The following is a 10,080-nucleotide window of genomic DNA, read 5'->3' as shown; positions in this document are numbered from 1 at the left end:
TAAGAATGGACCATCCTGGATATATTCTATAATGGTCTGTCTGAATTATCAAAGATGTCATTGGACCATTCTGCAGGTGGATCCATTCACCTAAAGAAAACGCCTGCAGAAGCTCAGGAACTCATTGACATGGTTGCAAATAACCTGTTCATGTACACTTCTGAAAGGAATCCTATGAGTAATGGGATGCCTCAGAGGAAGGGAGTTCTTGAAATTGATGCTCTGAATGCCATATTGGCTCAGAACAAAATATTGACTCAGCAAGTCAATATGATTTCTCAGAGGCTGAATGGATTACAAGCTGCATCCAACAGTACTCAAGAGGCATCTTCTGAAGAAGAAGCTTATGATCCTGAGAACCCTGCAATAGCAGAGGTGAATTATATGGGTGAATCCTATGGAAACACCTATAATTTCTCATGGAGAAATGAGAAATCATCCAAATTTCTCATGGAAGGATCAACAAAAGCCTCAACAGGGCTTTAATAATGGTGGAAGAAACAGGTTCAGCAATAGCAAGCCTTTTCCATCATCCACTCAGCAACAGACAGAGAATTCTGAGCAGAATCCATCTAGCTTAGCAAATATAGTCTCTGATCTATCTAAGGCCACTCTAAGTTTCATGAATGAAACAAGGTCCTCCATCAGAAATTTAGAGGCACAAGTGGGCTAGCTGAGTAAAAGGGTCACTGAAACTCCTCCTAGTACTCTCCCAAGCAATACAGAAGAGAATCCAAAAAGAGAGTGCAAGGCCATTACCTTACTTGGTGTGGCCGAACCCAAAGAGGAGGAGGAGGACGTGAATCCTAGTGAGGAAGACCTCCTGGGACGTTCACTGACCAATAAGGAGTTTCCCTTTGAAGAACCAAAGGAATCTGAGGCTCATCTAAAGACCATAGAGATTCCATTGAACCTCCTTTTACCATTCATGAGCTCTGATGACTATTCATCTTCTGAAGAAGATGAAGACACTGCTGAAGAGCAAGTTGCTCAATATTTAGGAGCAATCATGAAGCTGAATGCCAAATTATTTGGTAATGAGACTTGGGAGGATGAACCTCCATTGCTCATCAAGGAACTAAATGCCTTGGTTCAGCAAACTCTACCTCAAAAGAAACAGGATCCTGGTAAATTCCTAATTCCCTGTAACATAGGCACCATGACCTTTGAGAAGGCTCTGTGTGACCTGGAGTCAGGAATAAACTTAATGCCACTCTCTGTAATGGAGAAACTTGGGATCTTTGAGGTGCAAGTTGCCAGAATCTCATTAGAGATGGTAGACAACTCAAGAAAATAGGCTTATGGACTAGTAGAGGACGTGTTAGTAAAGGTTGAAGGCCTTTACATCCCTGCTAATTTCATAATCCTAGACACTGGGAAGGATGAGGATGAATCCATCATCCTTGGAAGACCCTTCCTAGCCACAGCAAAAGCTGTGATTGATGTGGACAGAGGAGAGTTAGTCCTGCAACTAAATGAGGACAACCTTGTGTTTAAAACTCAAGGATCTCCTTCTGTAGCCATGGAGAGTAAGCATGAAAAGTTTCTCTCACTGCAGAGTCAACCAAAGCCCCCACAATCAAACTTTAAGTTTGGTGTTGGGAGGCCACAACCAAACTCTAAGTTTGGTGTTGAACCCCCACATTCAAACTCTAAGTTTGGTGTTGAGAGGTCCCAACCTTGCTCTGATTATCTGTGAGGCTCCATGAGAGCTCACTGTCAAGCTATTGACATTAAAGAAGCGCTTGTTGGGAGGCAACCCAATGTTATTTAATTATATCTATTTTATTTTTATTTTTATTTTTATTTTGTGTTTTATCAGGTTGATGATCATGTGAAGTCACAAAAACTACTGAAAAATCAAAAACAAAATGAAAAACAGCATTAAAAATAGCACACCCTAGAGGAAGAGCATTCTGGCATTTACACGCCAGAAACGAGCATCTGTCTGGTGTTTAACGCCAGAAACAAGTATCAAGCTGGCGTTAAACGCCAGAAACAAGCACCAGACTGGCGTTTAACGCCAGAACAGAGCATGGAAGTGGCGTTAAACGCCAGAAACAAGTAGCAAGCTGGCATTTAACGCCAAATATACATACTAAGGGCGTTTTACACGCCTAATTGGAGCAGGGATGTTAAGTCCTTGACCCCACTGGATCTGTGTACCCCACAAGATCCCATCAGGATCTATGGACCCCACAGGATCCCCACCTTTTCTTCTCTCCTCTTCATACCTTTTCATAACTCTCTTCCACAAATACACTTCACCAATCACCTCAATCACTCTTCCCCATCACCTCTTCACCACTCACATCCATCCTCTCTTCCCCAAAAACCCCCACCTACCTCCAAAATTCAAACTCATTTCCCTCCCGAACCCAACCCTAATGGCCGAGCCCTAAACCTTCCCCCACTCCTATATAAAACCCTCATTCCTTCTTCATTTTCACACAACACAACCCTTTCTTCTTCCCCTTAGCCGATTACACACCTCTCTCCCTCTCCTCCATTTTTCTTCTTCTTCTCCTTCTTTCTTTCTTCTTTTGCTCGGGGACGAGCAAACATTTTAAGTTTGGTGTGGTAAAAGCATTGCTTTTTATTTTTCTATAACCATTAATGGCACCTATGGCCAGAAAAACCTCAAGAAAGAGGAAAGGGAAGGCAATTGCTTCCACCTCTGAGTCATGAAAGATGGAGAGATTCATCTCAAAGGTCCATCAAGACCACTTCTATGAAGTTGTAGCCAAGAAGAAAGTGATCCCTGAGGTTCCTTTCAAGCTCAAAAAGACTGAATATCTGGAGATCTGACAAGAGATTAGAAGAAGAGGATGGGAAGTTCTCTCTAATCCTATTCAACAAGTCGGGATCTTAATGGTTCAAGAGTTCTATGCAAACGCATGGATCACTAGGAACCATGATCAAAGTGTGAACCCGAATCCAAAGAATTAGCTTACAATGGTTTGGAAGAATTACTTAGATTTCAGTCCGAAAAATGTAAGGTTGGCGTTTAACTTGCCAATGATGCAAGAAAACGCACGCCCCTACACTAGAAGGGTCAACTTTGACCAAAAGTTGGACCAAGTCCTCATGGACATATGTATGGAAGGAGCTCAATGGAAAGTTGACTCAAGAGGCAAGCTAGTTCAATTGAGAAGACTGGACCTTAAGCCTATAGCTAGAGGATGGTTGGAGTTTATTCAATGCTCAATCATTCCTACTAGCAACCGGTCTGAAGTTACTATAGACCGGGCCATCATGATCCATAGTATCATGGTTGGGGAGGAAGTGGAAGTTCATGAGATTATACCTCAAGAACTCTATAAGGTGGCTGACAAGTCTTCCACTTTGGCAAGGTTAGCCTTTCCTCACCTCATTTGTCACCTCTGCAATTCGGCTGGAATTGACATAGAGGGAGACATCCTCATTGAAGAGGACAAGCCCATTACTAAGAAAAGGATGGAGAAAATAAGAGATCATGGGCCTCAACAAGAGCATGAGGAAATTCCTCACCATGAAATCCCTGAGATGCCTCAGGGGATGTACTTTCCTCCACAAAACTATTGGGAGCAAATCAACACCTCACTAGGAGAATTAAGTTCCAACATGGGACGACTAAGGATGGAACACCAAGAGCACTCCATCATTCTCCATGAGATAAGAGAAGATCAAAGAGCTATGAGGGAGGAGCAACAAAGACAAGGAAGAGACATAGAGGAGCTCAAGAGCACCATTGGTTCTTCAAGAAGAGGAAGACGCCACCTTCACTAAGGTGGACCCGTTCCTTAATCTCCTTGTTCTTATTTTTCTGTTTTTCGTTTACTATGCTTTATGTTTTATTTATGTTTGTGTCTTTACTATATGATCATTAGTGTTTAAGTGTCTATGTCTTAAAGTTATGAATGCCCTATGAATCCATCACCTTTCTTAAATGAAAAATTTTCTAAAAATAAAAGAACAAGAAGTACATGATTTCAAATTCATCCTTGAAACTAGTTTAATTATTTTGATGTGGTGACAATACTTTTTCTGAATGAATGCTTGAACAGTGCATATGTCTTTTGATATTGTTGTTTATGAATGTTAAAATTGTTGGCTCTTGAAGAATAAGGAAAAAGGAGTAATGTTATTTGATGATCTGAAAAATCATAAAAATTGATTCTTGAAACAAGAAAAAGCAGTGAATACAAAAGCTTGCAAAAAAAAGAGAAAAGAAAATTGGCAAAAAAAAAAAGAAGAAAAAAAAAAGAAAGAAAAAAAGAAAAAGCCAAAAGCTCTTTAAACCAAAAGGCAAGAGCAAAAAGCCAATAGCCCTTAAAACCAAAAGGCAAGGGTAATAAAAAGGATCCGAGGCTTTGAGCATCAATGGATAGGAGGGCCTAAAGGAATAAAATCCTGGCCTAAGCGGCTAAACCAAGCTGTCCCTAACCATGTGCTTGTGGCATGAAGGTGTCAAGTGAAAACTTGAGACTGAGCAGTTAAAGTCGAGGTCCAAAGCAAAAAGAAGAGTGTGCTTAAGAACCCTAGACACCTCTAACTGGGGACTCTAGCAAAGCTGAGTCAAAATCTGAAAAGGTTCACCCAGTTATATGTCTGTGGCATTTATGTATCCGGTGGTAATACTGGAAAACAAAGTGCTTAGGGCCACGACCAAGACTCATAAAGTAGCTGTGTTCAAGAATTAACATACTGAACTAGGAGAATCAATAACACTATTTGAATTCTGAGCTCCTATAGATGCCAATCATTATGAACTTCAATGGATAAAGTGAGATGCCAAAACTATTCAAGAGGCAAAAAGCTACTAGTCCCGCTCATCTAGTTGGAGCTAAGTTTCATTGATATTTTGGAATTTATAGTATATTCTCTTCTTTTTATCCCATTTGATTTTTAGTTGCTTGGGGACAAGCAACAATTTAAGTTTGGTGTTGTGATGAGCGGATAATTTATACGCTTTTTGGCATTGTTTTTACATAGTTTTTACTATGATTTAGTTAGTTTTTAGTATATTTTTATTAGTTTTTAATTAAAATTCACATTTCTGGACTTTAATATTAGTTTGTGTGTTTTTCTGTGATTTCAAATAATTTCTGGCTGAAATTGAGGGACTTGAGCAAAAATCTGATTCAGAGGTTGAAGAAGGACTGCAGATGCTGTTGGATTCTGACCTCCCTGCACTCAAAATGGATTTTCTGGAGCTACAGAAATCCAAATGGCGCGCTCTCAATTGCGATGGAAAGTAGACATCCAGGGCTTTCCAACAATATATAATAGTCTATACTTTGCTCACGTTTAAATGACGAAAACTGGCGTTCAACACTAGCTTTCTGCCCTATTCTAGAGTTAAACGCCAGAAACAGGTTGCAAAGCAGAGTTAAACGCCCGAAACAGGTTACAAACTGGCGTTTAACTCCAAGGAAGACCTCTACACATGAAAGCTTTAATGCTCAGCCCAAGCACATACCACGTGGGCCCGGAAATGGATTTCTGCATCATTTACTTATTTCTGTAACCCTAGTAACTAGTTTAGTATAAATAGAACTTTTTACTATTGTATTTACATCTTTGGATCATTTTTAAATCTTTTGAACATTTTAGATCTCTAGACCTCCATAGGAGGCTGGCCACTCGGCCATGTCTACCTTATTTTCACTTATGTATTTTCAACGGTAGAGTTTCTACACACCATAGATTAAGGTGTGGAGCTCTGCTGTTCCTCATGAATTAATGCAAAGTACTTTTGTTTTTCTATTCAATTCAAGCCTATTTCTTCTCTAAGATATTCATTCGCACTCAAGAACATGATGAATGTGATGATTATGTGACGCTCATCATCATTCTCACTTATGAACGCGTGCCTGACAACCACTTCCGTTCTACATGCAAACAAGCTTGAATGTGTATCTCTTAGCCTTTTGATCGTGATATCAGAGTCTTTGTGGTATAGGCTAGAATTATTGGCGATAATCTCCGTGGGATCGACCCTTACTCACGTAAGGTTTATTACTTGGACGACCCAGTGCACTTGCTGGTTAGTTGTGCGAGATTGTGAAGAAGAACTAAGATTAAGAACGTGCGTATTAAGGTTTTAACGCCGTTACCAAGGAATGAACGATCAAGATTTTGTGCACCACCTATACACCAAGTGAATAGAGTGCAAATACTTCCGGTGAGGGGTTCGAAGCTCAACTCCTTGTTCCCAGCTCTCGCTAGCGTTCTTCTTATAAGTTATGCATATTTTACTTTGATGACTAGAATTGGTAGAATTCCTACATTGCCCATCATCTTGCCCTATGTGCATATATATATGTGTATTCTAGGAAGATTGAATTGCTCTTGGCCAAGGAGATAGTAGCATACACCCTAGTGCATTCATGTAGGTAGATTGCATCACATGAGCCCTACGCCTTTGTAGTCCTTTGATCTTTTGCTTTCCCTTAGCATGAGAACATGCTATACTTTAAGTGTGGGGAGGTTGATAAACCCCATTTTTAGGGTTTATCATGCATAGAATCTAAGGGTTTTATCAATGATCTTCCACACTTATTCATATAAAACTGCATGATTTCGTGCCTCTTTCCCATTTTACTTCATAAATGAAAATATGCTTCTTTTGAATCAAAATTGAGATATTGTAATCCTCCTCTATTACCATTAGATGCCTTGATCCGTTTGTTAAGTGATTTCAGAAGTTATAGGGCAAAAATGGCCAAGAGGAATGAAGGAAGCATGCATGAATAGAAGGAGCATGAAACAAATTAAAGAATGGAAGTTTGGACATGCATGCGCACGCTGATAAACCACTATTTTATGATTAATATGTGTTTAATTATGTGGTTTTATCATGATCTTTACCCACTTATTCATTAAATAAGCATGCATTTATAATTCCTTCCTAAAGTTATTGCATGATTGAAAACTTGCTTCCTAGAGACTTTTAATTATGTATTTTATTTCTCTTTTATTCCATTCGATGCCGTGATCTGTGTGTTAAGTGTTTCAGGCTTTATAGGGCATGAATGAGTTAGAGATTGGAAAGGAAGCTTGCAAAAAATGGAAGGAACACAAGAAATTGAGGAGATGACCAGCGAGAAGCGACGCGGCCGCATGGATGACGCGACTGCGCGGAAGAGAGGAAATCGCAATGACGCGGCCGCATGGGTGACGCAGCCGCCCGAATTGGAAACTGCACAAGTGACGCGGAGGCGTGAACGACGCGCCCGTGTGGCAAAGCGAAACGCCGAATGACGCGTCCGCCTGAATGACGCGTCCGCATGACATGTGCGATCTGCATAATCTGCAGAATCGCTGGGGGCAATTTCGGGCCCTATTTTGACCCAATTTTCGGCCGAGAAAAGCAGACTAGAGCCAGGGAACATGCAGAAACCAACAACAACATTCATTCCGCATAGTTTTAGTTTTTTAGATCTAGTTTTCCTCTCCTATGGGTTTTCTCTCTACACATTCATCGTTTTTAGGATTTGTTATTTTTCATTGTTTTTGCATTGGGATATTGAGAAGAGTTATTACCTCATCAAGATTTCGACATTCTAGTTTGTTCTCTTTACTTGTCTCTTACTCTTCCATGTTCCTTAATTTACTTAATTTTACTATTGGATTATTTTAGCATTTATTAATACAAGAATTACTTTTATTTTAATTAATCTTTTGATCATTATTTATCATGTCTTTCTTTAATTCCCTTTCTTATGTTATGAATTTTACATTTACAATGAGCGAGTAGTTCCCTAACTTGATGGGGAGTTGATTGAAAGGAACCCTTGAGTTGGGATGCTCAAGAGAAATATTGTAATTGGGTTTATTGTTGGATTGCTCTCTAGTCACTAACACCAATCCTCCCAAGAGCGGATTGGAACTTGTGGATAGAAACAGCATTCCAACTTGTTTAACTTTTCCTTACTTAGTAAGGGACAACTAAACATAATAACCCCCAATTGTCAATTAATCTTGAGAGTACTCCAACAAGAATAGGGCTTCCAGCTAATCAACTTCCAGTCAAGGCTTTTATTTAAATTTATATAAATTCTCTAATTTAATTTTCTGCCATTCAACTCAAACCTTTTTGAAAACATCTGATTAATAAAATAGCACACTTTTCTGCAACTCATTGGGAGACGACCTGGGATTCATACTCCCAGTATTTTAATTTTAATTTCTGTGACACCCTTTCTAAATTGATAAGCGGATTTCTGGTTGGTTGAGAACTATACTTTCAATGCATAGTTTATAATCATTCTTAACTCGCCAATTTCCGCCCACATCAATTTTTGGCGCCGTTGCCGGGGAGTTGCAATAGAGTGCTAAAGTTATTGATTGGATTTTATTTATTTGCATTTTATTTTATTTTACTACTATGAGCTGCTTGTTTCTTTCGTTGGATGACGCATTCGCTTCCTGACCCAAGCTTGCTAGTATTCGATCCTGAGATTGAAAGAACTATTTCACGAATAAGGCAAGCTCGGCGTCGGTTAGTCCTCTCTGAGGGCGGATCTGAAACGTCACTTGAGAAAGAAACCAGCCCCCGTTCTACTGATTTGGTTGTTTTACGTGCAGGTAACATGGCAGCAGCTAGGAGAGTTACTATCCAGGAGGCTGGAGCCCCTGATTTTACAATGCAACCAATTCAAGCGCATCACCCAGCGGTGGCTACAGACTTTAAAATAAAGACCGCACTGCTCAATTTGATGCCCAAGTTTCATGGCTTGCCTGCTCAAGAACCTATCAAGCACCGGAGAGATTTTCAAGCAGCCTGTTCTACTGTCAGGCGTGATGGTGCAGATGAAACTTCAATTTTACTGAAAGCTTTCCCGTTTTCTCTTGAGGGGAAGGCAAGAGAGTGGTACTACACTCAACCAGCAGCAATTGTATCCAACTGGGATACACTGAGAAGAGAATTCTTGGAAAAGTTTTTTCCAGCTGAAGTTACTGATAAACTGAGGAAAGATATTTCCATGATTGTTCAGGATGATTCTGAAACTCTCTATGAGTACTGGGAGCGCTTGAATAATCTTCTGGAAGCTTGCCCCCACCATATGATTGACAAGATAGTGTTACTCGGTTATGTCACACAGGGCATGAGGCCCCAAGATAAGACCACATTGGAAAGTGCTAGCAATGGGTCTATGAAAAAGTACAAGACCACTGATGAGGCATGGCAATTGATCAGTGACTTAGCTGAATCTACTAGGAATCACAGGCAAAAACAAGGCCGTGCAAAAGCCGTTGCAGAAGTATCTTTTAGCAGGTAGATTGCTGCTTTAACTCAGAGTATCTGTGAAATGACCAAATTGCTGAAGCAGATGTAATTGAACCAACAACAAGTTTAGCAATCTCAACCTTCTCCACCATAGCAAAACCAATAGTTAGTCCCACAGAGAGTTTGTGGAATCTGCGCTGATTATAGCCACTATACTGATGAATGTCTGCAGCTCCAGCAGGAAGACAACATCGTGGCAGCCACATATAACTTCTATGACCGCCCCAACCAAGGGTACAATCAAGGTGGAAACTACAGCCATGGATGGTAGGACAATTCTAACCAGAATTGGAAGGACAACAACAACAACAGAAGAGGCAGAGATAATCAGGGATATCAGAGGTGGAATAATAACAACAACAGGCAACAGAATCAGACTCAGCCTTACAGAGCACCTCACCTAAGGCAATCCCAAGGACCACAGAATACCCAACAGCAGACCTCTCAAATTACCTATCCTTCTTCATCTGCCAATGATGACTTACTACAATCTATTGATCGGAGACAGCAGACCATGGAAAATAACATTAATGCCACTCTAAATGGTCTGAACGCTACTTTGCAAGCTCTTGTCTCCTAGATTGGTTCAATGAATAACCCCAATAATCAACCTTTGAGCTCCAGTGGAATTCCCTCTCAACCATTACCCAATCCCAAGGGTGGTATTAATGCCATCACCCTAAGGTCCGGAACCACATTGCAGGAGAGGAACCAGGAGGAGCCAAGCTCACTAGAACACGCCTCAGCTGAAGAGGTTGTGGAAATAGAAGATGTTGAAGAGGAAGAAGACATACAGGAGATAACTG

General features: G+C 40.4%; 1 non-coding gene across 1 annotated transcript; it reads right to left on the bottom strand.

Moving 5' to 3' along the window:
* Positions 1-8,948: 8,948 nt before the first annotated feature.
* On the bottom strand, positions 8,949-9,056 carry LOC112731223 (small nucleolar RNA R71). The gene has a single exon (XR_003167011.1). It is a non-coding gene; the product is annotated as a small nucleolar RNA R71 (small nucleolar RNA).
* Positions 9,057-10,080: the final 1,024 nt, after the last annotated feature.

The sequence above is a fragment of the Arachis hypogaea genome, chromosome 12 (genome assembly GCF_003086295.3).
Source record: "Arachis hypogaea cultivar Tifrunner chromosome 12, arahy.Tifrunner.gnm2.J5K5, whole genome shotgun sequence".
NCBI lineage: Eukaryota > Viridiplantae > Streptophyta > Magnoliopsida > Fabales > Fabaceae > Arachis > Arachis hypogaea.
The sequence above is the reverse complement of the archived record's forward strand: the minus strand, read 5'-3'. Positions and strand labels throughout refer to the sequence as shown.